General features: G+C 43.2%; 1 non-coding gene across 1 annotated transcript; it reads left to right on the top strand.

Annotated features, from left to right (window-relative positions):
- The first annotated feature begins 3,014 nt into the window (after positions 1-3,014).
- Positions 3,015-3,089, top strand: Trnat-ugu (transfer RNA threonine (anticodon UGU)). The gene has a single exon. It is a non-coding gene; the product is annotated as a tRNA-Thr (tRNA).
- The last annotated feature ends 9,787 nt before the right edge of the window (positions 3,090-12,876 follow it).

The following is a 12,876-nucleotide window of genomic DNA, read 5'->3' on the forward strand; positions in this document are numbered from 1 at the left end:
TGGTTCAAATGGCTCTGAGCACTATGGGACTTAACATCTATGGTCATCAGTCCCCTAGAACTTAGAACTACTTAAACCTAACTAACCTAAGGACAGCACACAACACCCAGCCATCACGAGGCAGAGAAAATCCCTGACCCCGCCGGGAATCGAACCCGGGAACCCGGGCGTGGTAAGCGAGAACGCTACCGCACGACCACGAGATGCGGGCTACCGCGATCACTGACCCGTTCATAGGTCAATGTGCGTTGAATAGAGATGGCGATAGCACAGCAACAAAATGTGCCGATATCTTCGATCTCCAACAGGGCGAAGCAGCACAGCACTGGAACCTGCACGTGAAAATTTGGGAATTTTTGGTAAGATCTTATGGGACCAAACTGCTGAGGTCATCGGTCCCTAGGCTTACACACTATTTAATCTAACTTAAACTAACTTACACTAAGGACAACACACACACCCATGCCCTAGGGAGGACTCGAACCTCCGACGGAGGGAGTCCCGTGGACCGTGTCAAGACGCCCAGACCTACCCCGCGCCTGCACGTGACCAGCATTTCATAACAATGAGCTGTCTCAACGATCGATCGGGTATCAGGGGCGTACAAATCTCGCATTGGATCATTGGCCTCCAAGATCGCCTAAATTCAAGGTATGATTTTTTTTTTTTTAGGTTTGTAATAGCCTCCATGTATGTGACTCCTCACCCAACAGTTTAGCGTGAACTGTTATTCTGACATTTCTGTAAGGACAGAACTACAGCGATGAAAAACGTTCTGCTCCAGTATGGTTATAAATCAGTCTTTTCTCGTTATTTATTGAGCAGTGCACAATTGACACAGTAATTACGGATTTCATCATCTTTCCTTACTAAAACTGTAGTCGACTACTATGGGCTCCGGTAGGTCTCGATAGCAACATGGGATGTATTTCTACCGCTTTCTAATCAACGCTCCGTTCTATATTTACAAGTATGTTAACAGCATCTAATGAAACATTTTTACTAATAGTACGGAGTCAACATTCTTTTGTTGCAAAAATTTTAACTGATTGACACAGCACCAAAAATAAACAGCACGCATGAAGTTTTTGTAGCACGTTATCGAAGATGGATTGATGACTGCAAAGCTACAAGATAACTATTTATAAGGCCTAACATTACGGTCCCCTATCAATAACATACTGGTTATGCGATGACACTCAGAACAGCTAAAGGTCGTCTTGAAATCGCTATGAAAATCCAGCTAATATCTACTAATGCGTCACACAAATGCTTTAAGTTCGAACGCTGTAAGGTGATGCTCGAAGACATCAAGATGTGCTTGATAGCTTAGGTATCGAGCAAATGTGGCGATCAGTATATCATCTGCAATTCATAGCCATGTTCCTCAAAAAGACGTAGCATGAATCATGGTTTATCGTGTAGACATTTGTCCTGACGAGAAATGTCATTTCCAGCGAGACACACATACAAAATTATGGAATTAGAGTGGTAAGCAGCAATACTGTCGCACATCTCGGAGTGTCATGTAGTTACCTCGTGTCGCAGGGAGGCTATGGTCAATATCTGTCACGAAAGATACCAGCCGTCACCAGCGTCCATACCTGCTGGAGCCTTCAGTAGTAACCCTAACTCCCAGGAAACCAGTAAGAGTGATTCACTTTTCATTGTGCAGAGTTACCTTTGATTGTTACAGACATAACTAAGTAGAATCAACAAGGACACTCGCACAAGTTGTATTCTGTGGAGTATTATTTCCAACTACGCGAAATGAACATTAAAGCACAAAATATCTGTGTGTTTTCTAATCAGCTACCTTGTGCTCAGATGATTACCGTTTACTCCTTTCTTGGCAGAAGACAATTCTACAGTGAACACGTGTACGTTAAACGCGTTGTCGTCTGCTATTAATTTCACCGTCACTTGTTCATATACGGTAGACGCTAATGACGATAAAATGAGAAGATGATCGGTCTCCTTATAGTACCAAAATACTTAATTTGATCGTCTGGTAAACTGAAAAGTTTCACGGAGTCAATCAAATATTTTCTGTTTATAACAGTTACATGCTGCATGTATATTGTCTCGCCTCACATGCCATTCACGGGACGAATGGTACTCTTTGATGTGTTAGGGGAGTTCTGATATTGATCTAGTTTACCTGTGGGTGTAGTTCACAATTCTCTAAAATAAACCTTCCACTGTCTAGCATCCTTTCATCAAGAAAAGAGATCACTATGCAGTTTACTTAAGTTTTCTACGTCTGGGGGTCAACAACAGTATCGAAAGTGTGACAGGAGACTGCAAGATGTGTCACTCGGCATCCTCAGTCGTGGCGTGAATATTTAGATGTTAGTTGGGGTCTGTCAACAAAGACGATTTCTCATTTTGTGTCAGTGCTCCAGGTATTTTCTTAGAACGCAATGGGTGTGCAGTCCTAAAGCATCGACTGCACACCAACCGGCGCAACTCCGCGACCCTGGGTCAAGAAGGCGCTGACCCGTGCGCCAGTGGAAAGACCGGGCGGCGCCCCACCTCCAGAAAGACTGAGTTTAGCGCCCCTGACACCGTTGACTTGACCTACCGCCCATCGCTGGTCGGCCCAAGTTCGCTCACAGTCTTCGAGACCATAAGTACTGCGTAATAGGAAGCCGATACTTAGTCTGCTTTCTGTGAGATGTAATAGCGAGTGATATAATTACTTACAGGAGGCACAGGAAGCACAGGAAGCAATTTAAGTTATGCTTCTTTTCTTTTTAAAAATAAAATGATCAATTGATCTTAAAGTGATTTGTACAGATCATTTCGTATTCCTGCCACCGGCTAGCTCAGCTTCTCTCCTTCCTTATTTGTGTCCGGGCTGACTCTCAAAGTAGCCGACAAAAAAAAAAAAAAGTATGATGGGCAAACATGTATTAGGCGCACTACGAATGTAGTGGTGAGGACATGTTGGGAATGTGGATCTCACGGGGAGCGTGCAAGGGATAAGTCCCTGCAGATGCACTATCCTATGTGCCCGCGGTGGCTCAGATGGATAGAGCGTCTGCCATGTAAGCAGGAGATCCCGGGTTCGAGTCCCGGTCGGGGCACACATTTTCAACATGTCTCCAATGAAGTACATCAAAGCCTGTTTGCAGCTAGGGTGTCCATTTAATTATCATTTAAAAAAAAAAAAAGTTCAAATGGCTCTGAGCACTATGGGACTCAACATCTGTGGTCATCAGTCCCCTAGACTTAGAACCACTTAAACCTAACTAACCTAAGGACATCACACAACACCCAGTCATCACGAGGCAGAGAAAATCCCTGACCCCGCCGGGAATCGAACCCGGGAACCCGGGCGCGGGAAGCGAGAACGCTACCGCACGACCACGAGCTGCGGACCAGACACAACAATACGATCATATTTTGACTAACGTGTTTCAACATGTCATGATTTGCGCGGATATTTGCAGGTCCTTTGCCTCATGAAGAAGGATCCTATAATCTGTTCAGCAACATCCCTACGAAATAGAAATTTAAAATTTTACCTACTTCATCTATGAAGATATTTTACAGAAACTGTACCGTATCAGTTCACTTTGTGAATACTATCAAGAGCCGCTTGAACAATCGAGCTAACAACCGTTGCGAGAATGGTACATTCCTCTACGAGAGACATCACAAAAACGTGAGTAACTTGCTGTAACATACTACATCCCTTCCAGTACTTCAGGTACATCTTCCAGTATGAACTGTATTTTCTTCCGTCGCTGCTACACTAGCGCTGTGCGAGACCTACTCTAGATTACTATCGTTGTTGACTATCACGGCAAGCAGCTGATAAGAGTTTCCGTGAATTTCTCACACCAAGAAAGCACTATTGTTTTGTTGCCTAACGTATTATCAGAAGCTGCCGCAGTAGCCATTCCAACTAATTTCTGTTGGTTTCAATTGATGCTTGATTCGCTCTTCATTGTGGACATTCAATATAAAAAATTGAATATCGCACCTAAAAGACAACCACCGACTCCTTCTGTTGACCTTGTAAACGTCATAGATCTGACGTGAAAATGCTCTGCTGAGAACTTTCACAGATGAAAAATGTAAGATCAACTCAAAAATTTCATATGTATATGCGACCATCAGTATCATTAAATTCAATCAGCGTAAATTTCTTGCTAAAAGTAGAACTTTTGGATGGAGCATGCGTCTAATTTCATTGTGCCAAGGTTCCATAACAGAAACTATTTTACAGATGAAAGTTTCTGGCTGAATAAATCTGAGTGTTGCACTGGGACTGGCACCTGGGATCTGTACCTTTCGAGTGCAAGTGTTACGCCGACTGACGTATGCAATCAGGACACCCAATTTCCCCCTCTCCCCATACCCACCCCTCAACAACAACTTCTCTTCCGCCAGTTCCCCTCTCCTACCATCCAGTCCTCAAATTTAACTGATGATCTGTCATAGATGGAGATATCTTCCTAAGTTACTTTTTTAGGTTACTGCTAAAGAGCCTCTGAATCTCGACTGCGAAACTTCTCTCATCATATACGTGGTATTTCTAGTCTTTTGCTTATTATATTTGTGAGACGCAGTGTGGAGGTCAACTGATTGCATTTTCCAGGTATGAACAAAGAGTGATAATAATCTTATCAGGGTGTTCTTTCACATAAAACTACTTGTAAGAGATCATCTTGTAGCAGGTATCCACGTTCTAACACATGCCAGCCAGCGGGTTACCGGTCGGGGGCTACGGTCGGTAAAAGTTACACGTTACCCAGCGTCTTGTGCTAAACGACAGGACCTTATATTGCAAGCACAAAGCACTTAAATGCTGACTGACGTGTGTTCAACTGATTCAATGTCCGAAACAACATGTGATATAAGAAAGTAAGAAACCTATAGCAACAACGGAAAAAATATTCTCTATCAATCATTCCAGACTATCTTGGAAATTACGAAACGAAATTTCAATAAATATGTATCAGCATATCGCCAACAACTTACCCTTTCAGTATTGAGGCAAAGGCGTTACTAGTGTGCCAATAGTACACTAACAGAAGAAAAATCGCAGCACCAAGAAGGAGTTGTAATACATAAACGAAAGTTTGTAGGCGTGCTTCTACAAAAATGGCTCTGAGCACTATGGGACTTAACAGCTATGGTCATCAGTCCCGTAGAACTTAAAACTACTTAAACCTAACTAACCTAAGGACATCACACAACAAATAGTCATCACGAGGCAGAGAAAATCCCTGACCTCGCCGGGAATCGAACCCGGGATCCCCGGCGCGGGAAGCGAGAACGCTACCGCACGACCATGAGCTGCGGACGTGTTTGTACATCTGAAAGATGATGTCTGCTCAAATTTCGCACCAGTCGCATAAGAGTGGCCCTAGTAGCGCCACTATGAGGACGAAAATGAAGTTAGCTGTAACGGTCATGAGCGTTAATTACCTTTGAGATTGATCGTCGTGGGTTGATGTTAGTCAGCAATGCCTTTAAGGCGACAAAGACGCCATTATTAGCACCTCACTGAATTTGAACGAGGTCGTGCGATAGGGCTATGAGAAGCTGCGTGTTACTTCTGTGATACAGAAGAAAGACCTAGCAAGAATGTAGCCAATGTAACTGACTGCTGACAACGGTCGTCACGAGAATGTCCAGTTGGAAATAGACCGGGCTCCGGACGTCACGTAAATGGCGTGGTCGGAGTATGGCTCCGACGCATCGTACTGCATCTGCAGCAGCAGTTTGAACAGCAGTTCTCCCCACAGTGACACAACGAACTGTTACAAGTCGGTTACTCCAAGGACAGCTCCGTGCCAGACACTCTGTAGCGTGCATTCCATTGACCCCAAACCACCGCCATTATCGACTTCAGTGGTGTCAAGCGGTAGCTCGTTGCTTTGCACGGTGGAAGTCCGTTGTGTCTTCTGGTGAAAGTTGGTTCTGCCTCGGTGCCACTGATGGCTGTGTGTTGGTTAGAAGGAACCCAGTTGAGAGCCTGTAACCAACCTGTCTGTGTGCACCTGGAGTTATGGACTGGGGTGCGATTTCCTATGACAGTTATGGCTATGCCTCGCACCATAACTGCAAATTTCTATGTCAGTCTGGTGGTTCGGCCTGTGGTGCTGCCATACATGAACAGCATTCCAAGGTGTACTTCCAACAGGATAACAGTCGCCCCCATACCGCTGTTCTAGCCCAATATGTTCTACAGTGCGTCGACATGTAGCCTTGGCCTGCTCGTTCACCAGATCTGTCTCCAATCAAGCACAAAGCGGAAATGGACAACAGCTCCAGCGTCATCCACAAACAGCATTGACCGTCCATGTATTGACTCACCAGGTACATCATGTATGGAACACAATCCCCAAAAACGTACGTCAGGGACCTATAAAACGCAATGCACGTACGTTTGCATGTTTGCACTCAACAGTCTGACGGTTACATGGGTTATTAATGGACCAGAATTTCACATTTGGTATGGCTTATATCGTGCTTACTTTAACCCGCGAACTTGCGATGTTCCTCACTTAAATATGTTACTTAGACAAATGTAAAAAATTAATTACTCTGCATTAATTATATTTGGCGTTGCGATTTATTTTTTCGTCACTGTGTTTCATTCATGAACAGAGTATTTTCCGTTGGCCTGTTTCAGAGAAAATTAACACGCTCTGTGGACGAGTCATTGAATAGCCGCTACTTCCATTCGCCATATTTAATCAAGAGTGGTTATACAGATCCTACGTAACATAAGTAAGATTTATAGTGATAGGAAGAAGCAAGGTATCAACATATTTATAACTTCCACGCTGGTTTCCCAATTCGTCGACTGCATGATGACGTTCAATGGTATACTATTTTCTAGCATCCATAAACTCCACGTAAACATTAGTCATTTTTTAAATCGGAGTAAATAGTATCTCCCGCGAGGAGTGAATATACATATGAGGGCTTTAACTGTTACTGTGGAGTTCACAAAAAGGAAGGAAGGAAGATTGAGTTCAACGACCCGTCGACATCGAGGTCACTGGAGACGAAGCACATGCTCAGATTGTGGAAGGGGTCGAGAAGGAAATTGGCCGCACCCTTGTCAAAGAAACCATCCCGACATTTGCCTGGAGCGATTTAGGAAAATCACGGGAAACCTAACTCTGGATGGACGGGCGCGGCTTTGAACCGTCGTCCTCGCGAATACGAGTCCAGAGTGCTAACCACTGAGCCACCTTTCTCGGTACGAATACCAGAAGCTAATATTTAAAAAGCTGGTTGGTATCCACCATAAAAGCTTCTGGACGTCGTGGTGATGAATCAAACGGAATATGAATGTGTCACTTAGGAACGTCTTTCGCGAAAATATGGAGGCAAATACAAACTTTGTTTTTTTTTTGTCCTCTAGATAACCAACCTTACGTGAATTGGTAGTCACCCCATGATATCATCTGTTATGTTAACTCACATTCCAAACCCCTCACTGACCAATAGGTAACGACATCAGATAATGCTTTGTCAGTTTAGTTCCGAAGAAGTACAGATGTCAGTGTCATTTCGAATTCGAAATATGGTGGATTCTCGCCGAACATCCCACTCTACGTAGGAATCGTAAGAATCAGCCTTCGCGTCCGAGTAGTCGCCGCCATATTGACATTTCCATGTAAAATATTCTTGCCACTAAAGGGAAATTTAAATAAAAATCTTATTAATTTTGGCTACCTAACTTGGAACGGATCATGGCACATTTCAATCACAGATAACTCCAGCGATGTCTTCAATCATTACTGCGGTAAGTTGTATCTTCAAACTTATTAGCCTGTTCTTACACTTTGCAGCACGTTTTAAGATAAACCTGCTGAATTTTATGTCTGTTATGAACACAGGATTATCTCCTTTCTAAGGTTCAGGTACCGACCGACATTAACTTAAGGAACTGTTGATATAGCGCAACATTGTTTGACCATGAGAATAATTAGACTCGTTTATATTAAATTTATGAATTAAATTGTTTTGTGATTCTAGGCTAGACCATTTAAAACAATATATTGATTGAAATCCAGGTGGTATTTACTTCCTGTCAAACTGAAAAGTATTGATAATATTATTGGTAATTTGACGGGTCTTACGTATTACCTTCAAACGCTGGCAAGTTCACCTGCCGCCTTCAGCTGGTGATTCCATGCTATGGAACTCACATCACTAAGTATGTTCCAGTACTAACTTCGATGTGATATCTGATATCGATACCAATACCTAGAAGAATATCGATTCCACGATAATACCGGAACCAAAGTATTTATACCGAAAGTATCACAAGACATTGATTGCTTCTGTATTTTAATACTGTGTATTGTATATGTGTGTTTGTTAACAGATACCACATCGTTGGTTAATACAGTTGTCGTAAATATCCAATTTCAAAGGAGAGACCGACTCAAGTTGCAATTGGGCATCGATATAAATCGATGGTGAAACTTGAAAATTTATGCCAGTCCGGAACTCTAACCCGGATCTTTCGTTTAATGCGAGCAGTTCCTTCAACCACCTCACTACCCAAATGACCCACATTCGCACCTTGTCACATGCTAGTAGTATCCACTGTCCGTTCACCTATTTATTCACAGCAAGTCCCTTATTACCATAAGAGGCACGGACCTTGCTGTGCAAGCTCAATGAAGTTATCGGGGTAATCATCCCTACAGATATGCTACATACACTGTAGCGCCTAAGAAACTGGTATAGGTATTCATATTTAAATACAGAGACATGTAAACCTGCAGAATACGGCACTGCGGTCGGCAACGCCTATACAGGGTGGTCCATTGATCGTGACCGGGCCAAATATCTTACGAAATAAGTCAGACGAGAAAACTGGAACGAAACTTGTCTAGCTTGAAGGGGGAAACCAGATGGCGCTATGGTTGACCCGCTAGATGGCACTGCCATAGGCCAAACGGATATCAATTGCGTTTTTTTACGCCGGCCGGTGTGGCCGAGCGGTTCTAGGCGCTACAGTCTGGAACCGCGCGACCGCTACGGTCGCAGGTTCGAATCCTGCCTCGGGCATGGATGTGTGAGATGTCGCTATGATAGTTAGGTTTAAGTAGTTCTAAGTTCTAGGGGACTGATGACCACAGCAGTTAAATCCCATAGTGCTCAGAGCCATTTGAACCATATTGCGTTTTTTTAAATAGGAACCCCCATTTTTATTACATATTCGTGTAATACGTAAAGAAATATGAATGTCTTAGTTGGACCACTTTTTTCGCTTTGTGATAGATGGCGCTGTAATAGTCACAAATATATGGCTCATAATTTTAGAAGAACAATTGGTAAGAGGTAGATTTTTTAAATTAAAATACAGCACGTAGGTACGTTTGAACATTTTATTTCACTTTTCCAATGTGATACATGTACCTTTGTGAACTTATGATTTCTGAGAGCGCTTGCTGTTACAGCGTGATTACCTGTAAATACCACATTAATGCAATAAATGCTCAAAGTGATGTCCGTCAACCTTAATGCATTTGGCAATGAGTGTAACGACATTCCTCTCAACAGCGAGTAGTTCGCCTTCCGTAATGTTCGCACATGCATTGACAATGCGCTGACGCATGTTGTCAGGCGTTGTCGGTACATCACGATAGCAAATATCCTTCAACTATACCCATAGAAAGAAATCCGGGAAGGTCAGATCCGGTGAACATGCGGGCCATGGTATGGTGCTTCGACGACCAATCCACCTGTCATGAAGTATGTTATTCAATACCGCTTCAACTGCATGGTAGCTATGTGCCGGACATCCATCATACTGGAAGTACATCGCCATTCTGTCATGCAGTGAAACATCTTGTAGTAACATCTATAGAACATTACGTAGGAAATTAGCATACATTGCACCATTTACATTGCCATCGATAAAAAGGGAGCAAATTATCCTTCCTCCCATAATGCCGCACCATACATTAACCTGCCAAGGTCGCTGACGCTCCACTTGTCGCAGTATTCGTGGATTTTCCGTTGCCCAGTAGTGCATATTATGCCGGTTTACGTTACCGCTGTTGGTGAATGACGCTTCGTCGCTAAATAGAACGCGTGCAAAGAATCTGTCATCGTCCCGTAATTTCTCTTGTGCCCAGTGGCAGAAATGTACACGACGTTCAAAGTCGTCGCCATGCAATTCCTCGTGCATAGAAATATGGTACAGGTGCAATCGATGTTGATGTAGCATTCTCAACACCGAAGTTTTTGAGATTCCCGATTCTCGCGTAATTTGTCTGCTACTGATGTGCGGATTAGCCGCGACAGCAGCTAAAACACCTACTTGGGCATCATCATTTTTGCAAGTCGTGGCTGACGCTTCACATGTGGCTGAACACTTCCTGTTTCCTTAAATAACGTAACTATCCGGCGAACGGTCCGGACATTTGGATGATGTCGTCCAGGATACCGAGCAGCATACACAGCACACGACCGTTGGGCATTTTGATCACAATAGCTATACATCAGCACGATATCGACCTTTTCCGCAATTGGTAAATGGTCCATTTTAACATTGGTAATGTATCACGAAGCAAATACCGCCCGCACTGTCGGAATGTTACGTGAAACCACGTTTGTGTCTATTACAGCGCCATCTGTCACAAAGCGAAAAAGTGGTCCAAATAAAACATTCATATTTCTTTACGTACTACACGAATATGTAATAAAAATGGGCGTTCCTGTTTAAAAAAAATGCAGCTGATATCCCTTTGACCTATGGCAGCGCCATCTAGCGAGCCAACCATAGCGCCATCTGGTTTTCCCCTTCAAGCTAGACGAGTTTCGTTCTTTGTAGTTTTTTGTTTGATGCTTATTTCGTGAGATATTTGGCCCGGTCACTATCAATGGACCAACCTGTATAGCACAAGTGTCTGGCGTAGTTGTTAGATCGGTTACTGTTGCTACAATGACCGGTTATCAAGATTTACTTGAGTCTGAACGTGGTGTTATAGTTGGCACACGAGCGATGCGACAGAGCATCTACGAGGTAGCGATGAAGTAGGGATTTTCTCGTACAACCATTTCACTAGTGTACTTGAATATCAGGAATCCGGCAAAGCATTTAATCGCCGACATCGCCGCGGCCAGAAAAAGATAGTGCAAGAATGGTACCAATGACGACTGAAGAGAATAGTTCGACGTGACAAAAGCGCAACCCTTCCGCAAATTGCTACAGATTTCAGTGCTGGGCGATCGACAAATGTCAGCGTGCGAACTACTCAACGAAACATCATCAATATGGGCTTTTGGAGCCGAAGGCCACTCGTGTACTCTTGATGACTGCACGACACAAAGCTTTAATCCTCGTTTGGGCCGTCAACTCCAACACTGGACTGTTGATGGCTGGAAACATGTTGCCTGGTCGGACAAGTATCGACTCAAATTGTATCGAGCGGATGGAGGGGTTGGGGTTTTGAGACAACCTCATGAATCCATGGTGCCTGTATGTCTCCTGGAGACTATTCAAGCTGGTGGAGTCTCTGTAATGGTGTGGAGCGTGTGCAGTTGAAGCGATATGAGAGCCCTGATGCGTCGAGATACGACCCTGACAGGTGACACGTACGAGTACTTAAGCGTCCTGTCCGATCACCCGCATCCATTCATGTCCATTGTGAATTCCGACGGACTTGGGCAATTCCAGCAGTACAGTGCGACACCCATCTCGTCCAGAAATGCTACGGAGTGACTCCAGGAGCACTATCCTGAGTTTGAACACTTCCGCTGGCCACCAAACTCCCCAGACATTAACATTATTGAGCATTTCTGGGATGCCTTGCAACGCGCTTTCCGTCACTCCTACGGATTTATGGACAGCCCTGCAGGATTCATGGTGTCAATTCCACCCAGCACTACTTCAGACATTAGTCGAGTCCATGCCACGTCATATTACGGCACTGTACCGGGCTGGCGGTCTTTACACGATATTAGGCAGCTGACCAGTTTCCTTGGCTCTTCAGTGTATATGTTTGGTGTGTCCGTTCTGTCGGACTTGTCGACTTGAACTTAATGATAGCACCATCCTCTTTCAGGAACAAGTTATTGTGATTTCTCAGGTAACGCTTACCGCTGGTGGGTTATATTTCATAACACTAAACTTCTCTTTACAGTTACTGATATGCTGTACACGCGTAGCAAGGTCTTTCAGCTGTGGTCACAGATCTCGCGCACCCGCTACAGTTCTGTAATGCATTTATCCTTGCGTAACTAAAACTATTTTTTTTACATACCGTATTTTGACATTTGTTTTATGATATGTATATGTAACAGCGCCTATTAACAAGAACGTTTATTAGATAATGGCCTCTGACCGAGATAGGTCGTACAATTAAAAATAAATTATACAGCTGTTTAAAGTTTTACAATATTTCGTCTCTATGATCTAGTAATTTACATGTAATTAGTTACTTTAAACTTCTTGGATGTTACGAATAATGTACGTGTATCCTTAATGATAATATCATTCCAAAAATTCGTGTATATTTGAAGGTGTGAGATGTTAGGTTCACGCGAACGTTGCCGGATGAAAACAATCAAATCTAACACTCAGGTATTGTGAACAATCAAGAGATATGAGCTACAGACTGATCAAACGAAAGATAACATTTAGCTCCTTTCTCCAAATCACGCTTTGTTACTGAGAGAAATGATACTCGCATATTAACTTATTCTTTATATTAATTCTTCTTTAACATTACTAATTTAATCATAATTCTCGTAAAATTTTTGCATTTAATAATTTAATTCGTTGACCACCATCTTAGTTGGCTGCTTTTAGAATATAAAAAATTAAGTGTAAATATGTAACATACTGCTCTTAATAATTCTGGTAATAATGACATCCTATTG

The sequence above is a fragment of the Schistocerca nitens genome, chromosome 3, assembly GCF_023898315.1.
Source record: "Schistocerca nitens isolate TAMUIC-IGC-003100 chromosome 3, iqSchNite1.1, whole genome shotgun sequence".
In the NCBI taxonomy this organism is placed as follows: Eukaryota; Metazoa; Arthropoda; class Insecta; order Orthoptera; family Acrididae; genus Schistocerca; species Schistocerca nitens.